Below are 18,272 nucleotides of genomic sequence, written 5' to 3'. Positions count from 1 at the left end.
AAACAACTGTAGCACAGGTCTGGACAATTATCCTGCTGGAAGATGACATCACCTTCGGCGAAGATATCAGGCATGAAGTGTTGCAGGGGGTCCACAGCTACCACAGGTCCCATGCGAGCGCAGCAGATCGTCTCCCATAGCATAATACTGCTCCCACCAGCCCGTGTCCTTTGCGCGGTACATATTTTGCACCGCCGTTCTCGTGGATGACGGCGATTGTGGAGACGATCATCGACCGTGTGTAGCAAAAGCGTGATTCATCCGACGAGGCGAAATGCTTCCGAAACATCCACGCCCCAATCTCGGCGATCCCACGGCCATTGCAATAATAACTGACGATGTCGCTGAGCCAACACATAAACTAGTAGGAGTTGTCTGCTTCAGATCCGCATGTTCAACAATGTACGATGAACAGTGTGCTCCGAAACACTTAGCGTGCACCATCATTTTATTGTGTCAGCGGAGATGACGTAGATCGGCACCTATCCTGCTTTACAGAGCAGGCAAGCCTCCAAATCCCACGTTTGTGAAGAGTGGTGGAAGCCCAACCACCGCCCAGTGGTAGTTTCACTGTCGGTCTACCACTTCCATAGACGCTCGCTACAAGAGCACGTCAACATTCGACCAGCTAGCCGTTTTCGAGACACTCGTTCACACGCTCTGGGTAATAATAATATCACCTTCGTTATAGTGCCAATATCGGTGGATTTCCACATTTGCGACCCGTGTCGTCACTGGAATGATTCCCCAGCCATCTTTGATCCCATAATATACACTCCTGGAAATTGAAATAAGAACACCGTGAATTCATTGTCCCAGGAAGGGGAAACTTTATTGACACATTCCTGGGGTCAGATACATCACATGATCACACTGACAGAACCACAGGCACATAGACACAGGCAACAGAGCATGCACAATGTCGGCACTAGTACAGTGTATATCCACCTTTCGCAGCAGTGCAGGCTGCTATTCTCCCGTGGAGACGATCGTACAGATGCTGGATGTAGTCCTGTGGAACGGTTTGCCATGCCATTTCCACCTGGCGCCTCAGTTGGACCAGCGTTCGTGCTGGACGTGCAGGCCGCGTGAGACGACGCTTCATCCAGTCCCAAACATGCTCAATGGGGGACAGATCCGGAGATCTTGCTGGCCAGGGTAGTTGACTTACACCTTCTAGAGCACGCTGGGTGGCACGGGATACATGCGGACGTGCATTGTCCTGTTGGAACAGCAAGTTCCCTTGCCGGTCTAGGAATGGTAGAACGATGGGTTCGATGACGGTTTGGATGTACCGTGCACTATTCAGTGTCCCCTCGACGATCACCAGTGGTGTACGGCCAGTGTAGGAGATCGCTCCCCACACCATGATGCCGGGTGTTGGCCCTGTGTGCCTCGGTCGTATGCAGTCCTGATTGTGGCGCTCACCTGCACGGCGCCAAACACGCATACGACCATCATTGGCACCAAGGCAGAAGCGACTCTCATCGCTGAAGACGACACGTCTCCATTCGTCCCTCCATTCACGCCTGTCGCGACACCACTGGAGGCGGGCTGCACGATGTTGGGGCGTGAGCGGAAGACTGCCTAACGGTGTGCGGGACCGTAGCCCAGCTTCATGGAGACGGTTGCGAATGGTCCTCGCCGATACCCCAGGAGCAACAGTGTCCCTAATTTGCTGGGAATTGGCGGTGCGGTCCCCTACGGCACTGCGTAGGATCCTACGGTCTTGGCGTGCATCCGTGCGTCGCTGCGGTCCGGTCCCAGGTCGACGGGCACGTGCACCTTCCGCCGACCACTGGCGACAACATCGATGTACTGTGGAGACCTCACGCCCCACGTGTTGAGCAATTCGGCGGTACGTCCACCCGGCCTCCCGCATGCCCACTATACGCCCTCGCTCAAAGTCCGTCAACTGCACATACGGTTCACGTCCACGCTGTCGCGGCATGCTACCAGTGTTAAAGACTGCGATGGAGCTCCGTATGCCACGGCAAACTGGCTGACACTGACGCCGGCGGTGCACAAATGCTGCGCAGCTAGCGCCATTCGACGGCCAACACCGCGGTTCCTGGTGTGTCCGCTGTGCCGTGCTTGTGATCATTGCTTGTACAGCCCTCTCGCAGTGTCCGGAGCAAGTATGGTGGGTCTGACACACCGGTGTCAATGTGTTCTTTTTTCCATTTCCAGGAGTGTACTTTCCTTGCCATGTCACGTTTCCGCAACGCCACCGGGCGACGTCTAGCCTCGCGGTGCCCAGTGTTAATAACGTCTTGGCTTATGAGTGCAGTGTGTGATTTGCTAACGATCACATTTCGTAATCGGCAACGGCCTTGCCGCTGTGGATACACCGGTTCCCGTCAGATCACCGAAGTTAAGCGCTGTCGGGCGTGGCCGGCACTTGGATGGGTCACCATCCGGGCCGCCATGTGCTGTTGCCATTTTTCGGGGTGCGCTCAGCCTCGTGATGCTAATCGAGGAGCTACTCGACCGAATAGTAGCGGCTCCGGTCAAAGAAAACCGTCGTAACGACCGGGAGAGCGGTGTGCTGACCACACGCCCCTCCTATCCGCATCCTCCACTGAGGATGACACGTCGGTCGGATGGTCCCGATGGGCCACTTGTGGCCTGATGACGGAGTGCACATTTCGTAATCAAGCCCATAATTATTTACTTCCTCAAACTGCCAGTAAATGAAATAAACATATCGTTAACTTCTTGAAGTGGAGAGAGGCTGCATCTACATAATATGCACACCAGGTGGTCGTGTTGTAACCAGAATATTCTGGGGGAGACTATGAGTGTGGAGACAGACTGACTCATTGTCTTTCAATGGCCATGTTAATAGAACTTCATCACATATTTAAATGAACTCTAATTGACAAGCAGAAATTGAATGAAGCCAAAATGAGCAAATTGAGAGCAGTGCCAGAATCGTTCAGTGAATTGGAAAATAAAATTTTGCCATTCACATCGACAAAAAATCCTAAGAAGTTCTGATTATATTTCAAGCCAGTAACCGGATCTAATTTGTCTGTTCTCTCGCTCAGTGACCATACAGGCACCAATACAATGATAATAGAAAGAATGTCTAATACTGAATTTGGCCGTCCAGTGTTGTTTCAACGCCATAGACCGTAATACAGTCCCTCAGCAATAACTCAAAACTGGAAGATATTGAGATGAATAATCATGGAACAGAGAGTAAACGTATATCGCTCTACAGTGGAGAGGCATTGGATGAAGCGTCTTTGACAGTGCAAAAGAACTTAATTCCCTGCTAGGAGCAATTTGTCGTAGGTCCTTGAAGCAACAAAGGGTACCAAACGATTGAGACTAAAAGGGTAGGTCATTTCCATTTTCAGCAATGGTCATCGCACAGGCGTACATAATCATAGGACCTATATCACTGACATCAGTCTGTAGCAGATTATGAAACATGTTTTATGGATTGAAAACTTTCTAGCACACGGAACTCAACCTCGAGAGATTGTTTACAATATGCATGAATGAAGCTCCGTGAGACTCCTCACAGATCACGCTGTTGTCTATAGGAAGGTTGCGACATCAGAAGACTGAAGCAAAATTCAGAAAGACTTGCTAAGGATTGATTACTGGTGCAGGGGCTGGTAGCTGACCCTGAAAAGAAATAGCATATTGTACACTAATAAGTGAAGAGTATCATTACTATTCGATTATGCTGCTGATGATAAATCACTAGAAACAATAGTAACGGTAAGATACGTAGGAGCAACCGTCCGCAGCTCCTGCTCTAGTGGCCAGCATTGCTGCCTCTGGATCACAGAGTCCCAGGTTCGATTCCCGGCCTGGTCGGGGATTTTCTTCGCCTGAGGACTAGGTGTTTGTTTTCATCATTTCATCACCATACGGGAAAATGGCGAGACTAGGCAGTGAAAAGATGATGACCATGCAGTTGAGCCTCCAACGACCCAAATATCATCAGCAGCAGTAACCATCCAGAAAGTGCAAAGTGGAACGACCACATAAAACTAAGTGTAGGAAAATCAGATACCAGCGTGAGACTAAGTGGACGAATATTGAGGAAATATAATTCGTCTATAAAAGAAATAAGTTACAAAACACTTTTATGACCGATTTTTGAGTGCTGCTTATGTGTGTGCGGCACTATTTCCAGCGGGATTAACAGAAGAAATAGAGAAGATCGAACAGAGGGCAGCGCTTTCCGTCGCCGGATCAATAATCCATTCCAAGAAGAATCAATAAATGTGCAAGGGAGTGCTGAAAAGTAATGCCCCCAAATTTATCATTCTATTCTCAATATCAGTTGAAGTATTACATGTCATGCATATTGTTCTGACGACATTCCAGCTTTGATGACACAAGTTGCAACCCTCCCTCGCCAGGGGGCTCCGAATTGTAGTTTGTAAGATGGCGGTGTGTATATGTCAGTGCGTGAAAAACCTTCAGAAAACTGAAAGCATGAATTCGTAGAGATTGTCCAGACATGAAGTACCCTCTCCTTCAGCTAGCCCTGCAAAAATCTGCAACAGTGTGATGCCTTGCGTTCACTGTCGTTGATCATCCTCTATACAGTCCTTACTCTGCCCATTCGATTTTCATCTGTTTCCAAAACTGGGCTGGTACTGGATTGTTGCTGGTTCCAAGCGACAGTTCTAGTACAGGCATACACGTGCTCTGCACTTGATGTAGATGTGTGTCCGGTAGATTATGTCTCTCACTTGTTTGTGTAGAATTTGTCGCTTACCATCAGCATAAACCTTGACAGCTTGCAACAAATGGAATAAAAATTCACTAAATGAAACACTATAACCACTTTATGCTCAAATAGGGTTAGACACTCACAGTAGAGTCCTCAGAACACTGCTGAATGCTCATTGGCTGTGAGAATGAGTGACATAGGCGTGCAGGACGACCCTAAGCTCGACCTCTATTGTTTGTGATCCCAACTATAGTGATGAAGCCTTGGAAGCAGAAGTGAGGTTATGGCTCCATCAACAAAACGTTTTACAGTGACAGTAACAGCAAACTGATCTCTCATTAGGACAAACGTGTTTGTCGGCAGGGTGACTATGTTAAGAAACAAAATTGTAGACATGAAGAATAAAAATGTAATATGTTACAGCCCAGGTCCTGTAGGAAGATGCTTTTGCCGCAGAGGCGGAGCCACTGGGAAGTTTGGAGGGGGTGAGGTATGCGCAAGGGCTGCACCAGAGAGTGGGCAAACAAAGACTGTATTGCCAAACCGTGTTGTTGCGGACAATGGTCAGGTTCTTTCCCTGTGGTACATCGCATTATACGTTCAGCTCTACGAGGATAATAATAAATTTTAAAGCTGATTTTGAGCAATCATCTATGTGAGACACATGTTGACAACGTTGGGTCCGCTGCTCCACAACTATAGACCGCGCCATGTCGTAAGGCGAGAATGGGCGATGCAGCTTCCAAAAGAAGGTCAAGCGCAATTTTTCTCAAAAAGATTATTGTCTAACGACAAGGTCATAGAAACTGGTTACAATATTTGTCATCTTTATTTTATCTGGCCTGTATTACAAGTAAAAACGTAATAAACAACAACATTAAATTAAGACACAAACTGAAATCATTATGTGCTGGCAATTCATTCTGCTCCACAGAATTTCCTAAAAATGTGTAATTTTATAATGTGTGTGTGTGTGTGTGTGTGTGTGTGTGTGTGTGAGAGAGAGAGAGAGAGAGAGAGAGAGAGAGAGGGAGAGAGAGAGAGAGAGCGTGAGTGTGTTTGTAGCTAAGTGTAAATCACGGAGCATAAAAGAGAATTACTGGTTGCCGGACAATATAAAACATTATTGGGTAAATGGTCCGTATGTTGTCACATTTTTCGCTGTCGGAAAGTAAACTAACTATTTCGACGGTATAGTGAGACACTGCGTTTATGATCCATGGAACAAGCAATCAATTAACCGTCTTCGTCGAATAATTCGAGGGAATGCTGCCCAAGAACGTCGAAAACCACCGATATCTCAACAGGAAACTCTCTCTGTTACTTTGAGGCATTTTCCAGTTCGTGTCTTGAAAATCACAAAGGGCTCCTGTCGAATGATCGGAGTTTCTGACGAATTTATTTGGCCGCATTCTCGCGTGTTATTAGAGCATAGTACACGCTTAGAAAAACTTAAATTTTACAACTAATTAGCTAGCTGCTTCTCTTTGACATATGTTGGAAACTATAGCAACTTAATGTCTGCATACTTCCTAGGATTCAAATCCCCAATTATCATTTATGCAATACATATATTGACAAACGAACACATTCTTTTAAACCATGAGTCTTTGAAACTAAGAACTATGATACCACTGAGGAGACAGAAATCATGGAACAGCGATATGCACATATACAGATGGCGGTAGTCTCTCGTACACAAGGTAGAAAACGGCTGTGAAAAGCTTTCGACCTGATTGTGGCTGCACGATGGAAGTTAACAGACTTTGAACGCGGAATGGTAGTTGGAGCTAGACGCAAAGGTCATTTCATTCCGGAAGTCATTAGGGAAGTCAATATTTCGAAATCCACAGTGTCAAGAGTGTGCCAAGAATTCAAAATCTCGAGCATTACCTCTCACCACGGGCAACAGAATGGCTGAAAGCCTTCACTTAACGATCGAGAGCAGCAGCGTTTGCATAGAACTGTCAGTGCTAACAGACAAGCAACGTGGAGTGAAATAACTGCAGAAATAAATGTGGGATATATGACGAACATTCCGTTAAGACAGTGTGGCGAAATTTGGCGTTAATGGGCTATGGCAGCAGACGGCCAATGTGACTGCCTTTGCTACCAGCACATCGACTACAGAGCGTCTCTTGGACTTGTGACCCGAGACGACTGGAAAACCGTGGCCTTCTTCAGAAGAGTTCCGATTTCAGTTGGTAAGAGCCGGTGGTAGAGTCCGAGTGTGGCGCAGACCCCACGAAGCCATAGACCCAGGTCGTTAACAAGGCACTATGCAAGGTGGTGGTTGCTCCATGACGGTATTTACAGGGATACAACTGAACAAGTCATTGACTAGAAATGATTATAATCGGCTACTTAGAGACCATTGCAACCATTCATGGATTTCACATTCCCAAACAATGGTGTCATGTCACTGGGCCACAATTATCTGCAATTATTTTAAAGAACATTCTGGACAATTCGAGTGAGTGATTTGGCAATCCAGATCGTCCATTATGAATCCCATCGAACATTTGTGGGACATAATCGAGATGTCAGTTCATACACAAAATGCTACACCGCCAACACTTTCGCAGTTATGGACTGCTATAAGGGTAGCGTGGCTCAGTATTTCTGCAGGGGAGTTCCAACGACGTGTTGAGACCGTGCCACGCCCAGTTGCTGCACTATGCCGGTAAAAACGAGGTCCGACTCTCGATATTAGGAGATATTCTATGACTTTTGTTACCTGAGTGTACTTTACGTTGTCCTAAAGTCAATAACGTAATGATTGTTAATTTACGACGATGTGTTCAAGGCTTATATGCATTTTCACCTCCCTATCCAAATCTTCTTCCCTTAAGGCTTCCAACGCGCCGCACATAGTCTACCCACACTGAATGGGTGGTGTTGGTTATTGATTCAGGCACAAACGATTCACTGTCTGCTATCTTGAATATTTTGTTCTTTTCTGCTCCAAAGAATTTAACACGAACCAAAATTAATTCAGTTGCGTTGTACTGACATATGGTAGTAAACACAAAACTATCTGACCACATTCATATCCAAGTTAGTCAAGTACATACATTTTGTCATTTGACTTGTATAAATTAGTGAACTACGAGAGTTCAGCACAGATCTGGTGCGGATTATTTTTATTTTTAAGCCAGAGCACAATATCCGATTTCCTGATGTTTGCACTTGATGTATTCTCTGTAATAGGTGAATGATAAATGACTTTGTCCATTACAATGACCGACTTAGGAGCAAAATATGGCGAGAACTGTTCAGTGAACATCTGCTTGAATATGACAGCATTCATTTATGACTGGTAGTCATTGCTGTTTTTCTTCCATCTAATGACAGGAACAAATCCAGAAGACGGACCAGTGGGGACAATAATTATCTAAGAACCTTTGAGAGAGGGCAACTTACTCTCTATTAAAGATTTTGTTACAACCTGAAACACCTTGAGGGAGACTCTAGAAATTTAACAACATGAAAGACATTGTAGCAGCCTGGCAGGGCGCTAAAAGAATGTATTTTTATGATTCTTAGCTCACAGAAATGCCTTGTTGGGAGTTGAAAGAAACTGGCAGCAAGCCCATGCCTTAGTAAATCTTGCTGGACAGGCCCACAGCCGTACAGGGCAGACAGGGCAGCCCCTCGCCATGACAGGGTTCCAGCAGAACAATGCCACCCTACCTGCTGCTGCGCCAGCAGAAGTCTGGGCTGGGGTGACGGTCCAAAGGAACGCGTCTACACAGTGTAGTCATAAACTGGGCATTGCGTGCAGAGCCATGAGTAATAAAAATTCACATGTTTTCATGTTTGCCGATAGTGCCTCGGCTGTATAAGAAAACTCCGGCGTCTGAGAGACATTTAGACATAGAATCTTTATTACACCACATAGCTAGGACTAACAAGCTCCAAGGCACAGGTGACTCAGATAAAGATCTTTGAGACAGTATCTTTTCGCTTGTTGTCGTGGAAAGAGACACAACTTCAGAGGGAATCATCTCTTACCTGACTGCAAAAACTTAAAAGAAAACAGTAGTAACCAGTTTCTTTTCTTTTTAGAGACGCAGGTTTCTTAACTCTTGCCCTGGTTTGACATGATTTGTGCTGTTGCATGGGAAGGGAGATTTAGCGCCTATAGAGCCCTGTGATTGGCTCAAGACGGGGTGAAGGCGGTGTCATTCATGCACTTTGCAGGAAAATGGATTGTATTTTTTTGTAGAGGTGCGAAGCACTCTGGGGCAGCACTGGTCTGGTAAGCACTTCTGGATGAAGCTCTGGCATGTGTGGTTGGTACTTGGGACCTATCCTGAAACTGACTTCACTTGCGAGTAGTTTAGACTGGGGAGTCTGTGACAAAGTTCTTACTGTACTGACAGTGTGACTTCAAACGTCTCAGACTATTCGTTTGCTGAGGGCACACTTATTCGTTTTTGATCTACCAGTCTTCACGTTTGGTATCCTTGTGTACTCTGTCATATAAGTTAGCCAAATTGGTCCTTGGTATGACCAGCGAATGGGTGTGTCACACACTGAAATCTACCATGGTTTCAGGGCTCTGGTAGAGAGTAAATTGCGATCCTTCTGCCTGATTGCTAGACTGAGATTTTTGCATTTCTTTTGTGGCCGTGATCAACTCACAGGTGCCGCCTCGACATCTCACTTCCTCTACCACACACATCTCGCCAGCTGCAAGTCACGTCATCACACGAAGCAAACACTGTAACTTACTGCTGTTCCAGCATTGTCTGGGTGTTCAGATCTCAATTGCTACTTGCTCTCAGCTGCACCTATGTAGTGAAACTTAAGCAGATTTGATCAGTCAAAGTCTGCTCAGCATCAATTCAGCTTGCGGTATCCACATTTTTAGGGCCAGAGTACTTGACTTACTGATCACCTAGTTAAACTGTCTTTTCCAACCAGGATCCACCCAGTGGAGTAATAAATAATCTGTTAGTTGTTTGGGGTATTGAATCTAAAAATGGTTCAAATGGCTCTGAGCACTATGGGACTTAACATCTATGGTCATCAGTCCCCTAGAACTTAGAACTACTTAAACCTAACTAACCTAAGGACATCACACAACACCCAGTCATCACGAGGCAGAGAAAACCCCTGACCGCGCCGGGAATCGAACCCGGGAACCCGGGCGCGTGAAGCAAGAACGCTACCGCACGACCACGAGCTGCGGACAATGGAATCTATAACTTGCTTAGTATAATTTATGTCTTGTTTAAAAAAAATAAATGTTGTTAGGACACTAAATTTTGCCAACATTCTCAATCGTTTAAACAGCCCCACTAGAGTTACCCTGCCAAGATCTTGGATTGATGGCACCTTTTGTGACTGTCAGATTGCGTTGCCTAGCGTAGTCATTCAATTTGACGTCCCTTGAGCGGAATTTTGAATTGATGGCAGCTTCTGTGACCATTAGATAGTAGATAGTATTTCCTAGTGAAGTTTCTGTTTCCCATGTTTAATGGGCCGCCCGAAGTGGCCGTGCGGTTAAAGGCGCTGCAGTCTGGAACCGCAAGATCGCTACGGTCGCAGGTTCGAATCCTGCCTCGGGCATGGATGTTTGTGATGTCCTTAGGTTAGTTAGGTTTAACTAGTTCTAAGTTCTAGGGGACTAATGACCTCAGCAGTTGAGTCCCATAGTGCTCAGAGCCATTTGAACCCATGTTTAATGTCGTGCACTAGGTACAGTAGATTCGCTTTACTGGCGCCTAGACATTGTGCTAATATGTAATTATTGTATGTGTGTATTTTCAGGTTGCGGTTGTGATTTCTGTGTCACTTGATTGTTTCTGACAGCGAACGGCGTTGTGCTGATTTGTTAGGATAGATAGAGATTTTCGTTTGTGAACATAGACATGCGTGCTGTTATTTGAATTCGTTGTCGGGGAATAGAGATCAGTAGCTCACGGGACCCTCTGTGTGGCATAGGAATGTGTAGTGTTTAGATTTGTTGGTTCAGAATTAGAGTGCGTGGTTACAAGAAGCAAGGCACGTTTGCTACAGAGTAGTGGAAGCAATTGTGTTTTGTTAACCTTGGATCCACGTCAGATTATTAGCGGAGAACAGGCAGATTTTACACGGGATTCTCAGGTAAATGCAGCTGCATACCGGGCAGAAACGTCGAACGTAGAACCAGCAGAGTATGACGACATGTCTCCGTCAGGTGACGAAAGTGAATGGGAGATGTCAGCAGAACGAAATGTAGGCGCTACTGGTACGAGAAGCACCATCAGTGAGACTGGCAGACCAGAACCACGAACGAAACGTCACAGAATGATGGAATGTCGTTCATCTATTCCGGAAGGTGATAGCGGCGGATCTCAGTTTGGGACTCTCATGCAATTCATGCAAGAGTCAGAAAGGAAGAGACAAGAGGCAGAGAAAAAGAGACGGGAAGAAGAGGAGGAAAGACACAAATTGGCCATAAGAACGGTCACAGACTGTATATATGGACTCAAGACAGAGATCGTATAAATCCAAGAAGAGCTAGAGAATGTCAAGAAAACAACAGCAGAAACGGGTGAGGTCGCGAATCAGGCGAAGCGCGATGCCAAAACTACACGATTGGTGGCGCAAGTAGCACGAAAGGACGCATCAGTGGCCAAAGAACAAGTTAAACTGGCAAGAACTGAGGTGTGTAAGACAAAAAAGGCAATTGCAACGCCCCGAAAGCGAGGCAAAAAAACAGTTCAAGAAACACAGGAAAAAATGAATGAGGCTGCCAATCGAATCGAACAGATAGAAATCAAACAGGCCGAAATATCTGAAGTTAAAGATCCGAGTCGCCGCGCAACGAAACGAGTTTGCTAAGGACGTGCGGCAGGCATGTGAGCAGGTCGCGCAGTTGCAAACACAATCTCGTCCGGTAGAGCGCCATCGAGAGCACCACAGAAGTGAAGAAAATGTTTTGAGACTCTTCGAACGGGGACACACCGCCTGCACATGGGCGAATGAGCACGAATATGCTCCAGCCGCGGGGAAACGCGTAATAGAACATGCTCCGTTGGTAACACGCAGCATGTCAGAGACGGAGCCGGAAAACAATTATACACGTCTACGGAGGTCAGAAGCGTTATTACGTAAATCTGACAACATGGGGGGATACCATAACAGTGCACGAGAATCGTTGGGGCACGGATACATGTAATCACGCCCTGCAGATGAGAGGGAAATTCGTACGGTGGATACGTCGACCCTTTCGACCACAAACTTTTCTTGACCAACCAGAATTTTCAAGTCTACAAGGGGGGCAAACAACGCATTATATCTAAAGACCTGGATGGCACAGTACGACGATTACGTGCTACCAAAATCAAGGCCACTGAAGTGCAAGCTCCAGTTTATCTGTGGTTTCTTAGAAGGTTCGATTGCAGAACATATGCGCCGAGTTGGCAAACAACGCATTACATCTAAAGACCTGGATGGCACAGTACGATTACGTGCTACCAAAATCAAGGCCACTGAAGTACAAGCTCCAGTTTATCTGTGGTTTCTTAGAAGGGTCGATTGCAGAACATATGCGCCGAGTTGGCAAACAACGCATTACATCTAAAGACCTGGATGGCACAGTACGATTACGTGCTACCAAAATCAAGGCCACTGAAGTACAAGCTCCAGTTTATCTGTGGTTTCTTAGAAGGTTCGATTGCAGAACATATGCGCCGAGTTGGCAAATAACGCATTACATCTAAAGACCTGGATGGCACAGTACGATTACGTGCTACCAAAATCAAGGCCACTGAAGTACAAGCTCCAGTTTATCTGTGGTTTCTTAGAAGGGTCGATTGCAGAACATATGCGCCGAGTTGGCAAACAACGCATTACATCTAAAGACCTGGATGGCACAGTACGATTACGTGCTACCAAAATCAAGGCCACTGAAGTACAAGCTCCAGTTTATCTGTGGTTTCATAGAAGGGTCGATTGCAGAAGATATGCGCCGAGTTGCGGAGAGTTGTCGCTCCTACCCAGAATTTAAGACGCATTCTTTAGCACATACTGGTCGCAACACACACAGGAAAGGATAAAACAGGAGATCGCGTTAGGAAAGGACTTAGAAGCGTCAGGATTCCTCAGTCCTTCGAATCCCGAGTCAAGAAGAACCATTCTTTGATCAACCATACAGCCCCAAGGAAATTAGGAGGCACTGCTAAATTAAAGTACCTTTACGTTACCAGCAACTGCTCATCGGTAGATGCAGCGATTCAATCGAAGCTTTCAAGAGTCCGAAAATTTTGAATTTGCAGTACCAGTAAACATTTTTTTGTCATTTATTATCCGATTCTTTGTCTGAAATTCCATCTGTTAAGAGCCCTTTCTTTCACCGGATCAAGTTGAAATGTATGTCACATACGAGTACGTAAAAGTCAATGCAGTCAGAAGATATGGCCGTTTATGTCACGTAATTTAATACTCGCAACCTCACTCATTACAACCAACAGGGTACTTCCCGATGACCTAGAATCATGAAATTTGGTAAGCAGTATGGTTTCAAACTACACTACTGGCCATTAAAATTGCTACACCAAGAAGAAATGCAGATGATAAACGGGTATTCATTGGACAAATAGATTATACTAGAACTGACATGTCATTACATTTTCACGCAGTTTGGGTGCATAGATCCTGAGAAATCAGTACCCAGAACAACTACTTCTGGTCGTAATAATGGCCTTGATACGCCTGGGCATTGAGTCAAACAGAGCTTGGATGGCGTGTATAGGTACAGCTGCCCATGCAGCTTCAACACGATACGACAGTTCGTCAAGATTAGTGACTGGCGTATTGTGACGAGCCACTTGCTCGGCCACCATTGACCAGACGTTTTCAGTTGGTGAGAGATCTGGAGAATGTGCTGGCCAGGGCAGCAGTCGAACATTTTCTGTATCCAGAAAGGCCCGTACAGGACCTGCAACATGCGGTCGTGCATTATCCTGCTGAAATGTAGGGTTTCGCAGGGATCGAATGAAGGGTAGAGCCACGGGTCGTAACACATCTGTAATGTAACGTCCACTGTTCAAAGTGCTGTCAATGCGAACAAGAGGTGACCGAGACGTGTGACCAATGGCACCCTATACCATCACGCCGAGTGATACGCCAGTATGGCGATGACGAATACACGCTTCCAAAGTGCGTTCACCGCGATGTCGCCAAACACGGATGCGATCATGGTGATGCTGTAAACAGAACCTGGATTCATCCGAAAAAAATGACGTTTTGCCATTCGTGCACCCCGGTTCGTCGTTGAGTACACCATCTCAGGCTTTCCTGTCTGTGATGCAGCGTCAAGGGTAACCGCAGCCATGGTCTCCGAGCTGGTAGTCCATGCTGCTGCAAACGTTGTCGAACTGTTCGTGCAGATGGTTGTTGTCTTGCAAACGTCCCCATCTGTTGACTCAGGGATCGAGACGTGGCTGCACGATCCGTTACAGCCATGCGGATAAGATGCCTGTCATTTCGACTGCTAGTGATACGAGGCCGTTGGAATCCAGCACGGCGTTCCGTATTACCCTCCTGAACCCACCGATTCCATATTCTGCTAACAGTCATTGGATATCGACCAATGCGAGTGGCAATGTCGCGATATGATAAACCGCAATCGCGACAGGCTACAATCCGACCTTTATCACAGTCTGAAATGTGATGGTACGCATTTCTCCTCCTTACACGAGGCATCACAACAACGTTTCACCAGGCAACGCCGGTCAACTACTGTTTGTGTATGAGAAATAGGTTGGAAACTTTCCTCATGGCATCACGTTGTAGATGTCGCGACCGGCGCCAACCTTGTGTGAATGCTCTGAAAAGCTAATCATTTGCATGTCACAGCATCTTCCTCCTGTCGGTTAAATTTCGCGTCTGTAGCACGTCATCTTCGTGGTGTAGCAATTTTAATGGCCAGTAGTGTACAAGTGTAGGAAAAAATTAGAAAATTGTTCTTCGTAACTACATCATACAAAAAAAGTATTTTGTCATTTGTTATCCGAGTTCAAAATTAAAACGTTCTCGAAAGTTTTGGAGTTCCTGGGACAAGTATCTTGCCAGAATCAACGCCGCTAACAGGTAAAAATGGCCAAGATTCTCGATTTTCGGCATGGATGAACTGTCTGTATACATAATTAAGTTTATACGGAACCTCCAGTGCGTGAGTCTTACTCGCACCTGGCCGATTTTTTATGATTATTAAAGTATATTCAGGTTTTGTTTATTATAATAAGGGAGAACCTCTTAATACTGAGCTATCACCACACAGTGGAAACTTCAGTTTAGCAGCAGTTTTTGGAGATCATTTGAATAACGAGAAAGAGTTGTCATTGGCTTCGCACCGAATGAACTTACAGCGAAGCGGTTCGCGCTAAGCAACTCAGTCTTTAGTGGAGAGGTCCAACAGCAGGATTGCATGGATTTCAGTGCTCGTTCAACGACGCGTCTCTGCGAGCAGAGTAGAGTGTAACTGAGCTTTGGAATTGTAACCTGATTTTGTGCAATGCATACAATAATTTCTACCATGTTCATAGTGTGCAAAGATTACATTTGAGATTAGTAACTTAACGCGTGACTCTTTCAGGCTTTTATTTTACCACGCGATAGAATAAAATACACTCCTGGAAATGGAAAAAAGAGCACATTGACACCGGTGTATCAGACCCACCATACTTGCTCCGGACACTGCGAGAGGGCTGTACAAGCAATGATCACACGCACGGCACAGCGGACACACCAGGAACCGCGGTGTTGGCCGTCGAATGGCGCTAGCTGCGCAGCATTTGTGCACCGCCGGCGTCAGTGTCAGCCAGTTTGCCGTGGCATACGGAGCTCCATCGCAGTCTTTAACACTGGTAGCATGCCGCGACAGCGTGGACGTGAACCGTATGTGCAGTTGACGGACTTTGAGCGAGGGCGTATAGTGGGCATGCGGGAGGCCGGGTGGACGTACCGCCGAATTGCTCAACACGTGGGGCGTGAGGTCTCCACAGTACATCGATGTTGTCGCCAGTGGTCGGCGGAAGGTGCACGTGCCCGTCGACCTGGGACCGGACCGCAGACCCGCACGGATGCACGCCAAGACCGTAGGATCCTACGCAGTGCCGTAGGGGACCGCACCGCCAATTCCCAGCAAATTAGGGACACTGTTGCTCCTGGGGTATCGGCGAGGACCATTCGCAACCGTCTCCATGAAGCTGGGCTACGGTCCCGCACACCGTTAGGCCGTCTTCCGCTCACGCCCCAACGTCGTGCAGCCCGCCTCCAGTGGTGTCGCGACAGGTGTGAATGGAGGGACGAATGGAGACGTGTCGTCTTCAGCGATGAGAGTCGCTTCTGCCTTGGTGCCAATGATGGTCGTATGCGTGTTTGGCGCCGTGCAGGTGAGCGCCACAATCAGGACTGCATACGACCGAGGCACACAGGGCCAACACCCGGCATCATGGTGTGGGGAGCGATCTCCTACACTGGCCGTACACCACTGGTGATCGTCGAGGGGACACTGAATAGTGCACGGTACATCCAAACCGTCATCGAACCCATCGTTCTACCATTCCTAGACCGGCAAGGGAACTTGCTGTTCCAACAGGACAATGCACGTCCGCATGTATCCCGTGCCACCCAACGTGCTCTAGAAGGTGTAAGTCAACTACCCTGGCCAGCAAGATCTCCGGATCTGTCCCCCAGTGAGCATGTTTGGGACTGGATGAAGCGTCGTCTCACGCGGTCTGCACGTCCAGCACGAACGCTGGTCCAACTGAGGCGCCAGGTGGAAATGGCATGGCAAGCCGTTCCACAGAACTACATCCAGCATCTCTACGATCGTCTCCATGGGAGAATAGCAGCCTGCATTGCTGCGAAAGGTGGATATACACTGTACTAGTGCCGACATTGTGCATGCTCTGTTGCTTGTGTCTATGTGCCTGTGGTTCTGTCAGTGTGATCATGTGATGTATCTGACCCCAGGAATGTGTCAATAAAGTTTCCCCTTCCTGGGACAATGAATTCACGGTGTTCTTATTTCAATTTCCAGGAGTGTACATGTGGCACCCCTGTGAACTTCAGAGCTTATCATTTCAGTAAAAGTGAGCTTTGGCCAGTTTATTCGTAGTTCCATTACAGTCTCTCAGAAAGAGCAGCAGACTCACCGTCTACGTACCATCTTTGTGCTGTGTCGGGAACATTAACTGAAGACTACAGTCTAGCGAAGATTTCAGAAACCCTGTGTTTTGCTTTGATGAGCAGGACGCATGTAGGGCCCTTACACGTCTCCAGTACAAATTTGCATGTCACCTATGGTAACACTGGGATAGGAATCGCAAGCGTACTCGCTCTGATGACTGACTTAACGTCAACGATTTTGTGAAATTTAACAGCATAAAATAAACAACTGCGTCGTTGTTTACGTCAGGCCTTCTGACTACGAAACTACTGTGCGTGTGAGGGGTAAATTTGGATCGAATTGTCAACATAATTAGTTTTAGCGTAATGTTTACAGAAGTCGTTTTTTGTTCATTACTCTCACGGGCACCTTTAAATTAATAATGTCAACGAAATAGCCGACTATGTAGGTGGCGTACACCCCAACGAATTTAGGAAATAATTGGTGAATTCGGAAAATTTTGTACAATAGCAGTAGGTGGTGCCACGAACAACATACTATAAATCCTGACTAGTGATTGATGAGTGTAGGGCGGAGGTGCGTTAAAGGTCACATTTGTACGTTTTTCTTGAACAATTCAAAAACCGCGGCCTCCAGCGAATACGTATCCCAGCACGAATAACTACATTAAATTTCCTACAAAACGGTCCAGGCTGTTTTTTTGTGCGTAGTGAGCGAGAGAATATGAAAATCTCGCGCATAGTTTATGAAGGCCAGTCATAACATTGAGGGATGCATAAAAAGACAGGGGCAGCTGAATCAGCCTGTGTGCAGCACCTTTGGGAGAGTTGTAGGAGAGTGAATGAGCATTTTTAGACAATTCGCGATTGTTCACTACCATTCGCTTGTATGAGTGAACAAGTGTTTACAATGGAGGGGACTGATGGGGACACAAGAGAACGAGCATAGCGCGCCAATTCTATGAACGCTGTGTTATTGTTTCTCTTTGGCGCAAATAATCACCACACAGCTTTTGCGTGATGTAACACAGCCGAGACTAGAAACTGCGATGTGCAGATTGTATTATTTTGCATTTGCATGGCGAGCGCGCTGTTTTTAAGGAAGTAATCAGAATTACGTACGAAAAGAAGAACATAGGTTAGAGTGATATCTGTAGAGATAGTGCACATGATGTTGTACTGCAGTTCCAGCCTTCCTTAGCGTTATTCCAAACCTTTGCACAGACGTCGGTCGACGATTTTCAATGGTGTCTCATTATAATTGAGGAGGAAATTTCAAAACAGACCACTATTTGTCGATGAGCAACATAAGCTGAAGAAAGGCTAATATTTATAACTGGGGATATGGATGTAGTTCTTTTATGGCATCTCAGTAGCTGCCGTGAATATATGATCAAAAGTACCCGGAGAAATATCAGTGCACATTAATAAGGGGCATGTC

The 18,272-nt window shown here is 46.4% G+C and overlaps 1 pseudogene; it reads left to right on the top strand.

The window, feature by feature from the left end:
- The first annotated feature begins 2,323 nt into the window (after positions 1-2,323).
- On the top strand, positions 2,324-2,441 carry LOC126177301 (5S ribosomal RNA; annotated as a pseudogene).
- Positions 2,442-18,272: the final 15,831 nt, after the last annotated feature.

The sequence above is a fragment of the Schistocerca cancellata genome, chromosome 3 (genome assembly GCF_023864275.1).
Source record: "Schistocerca cancellata isolate TAMUIC-IGC-003103 chromosome 3, iqSchCanc2.1, whole genome shotgun sequence".
Classification (NCBI taxonomy): domain Eukaryota; kingdom Metazoa; phylum Arthropoda; class Insecta; order Orthoptera; family Acrididae; genus Schistocerca; species Schistocerca cancellata.
Note: the sequence above shows the minus strand (reverse complement) of the source record. Positions and strands in the feature narration are given on the sequence as shown.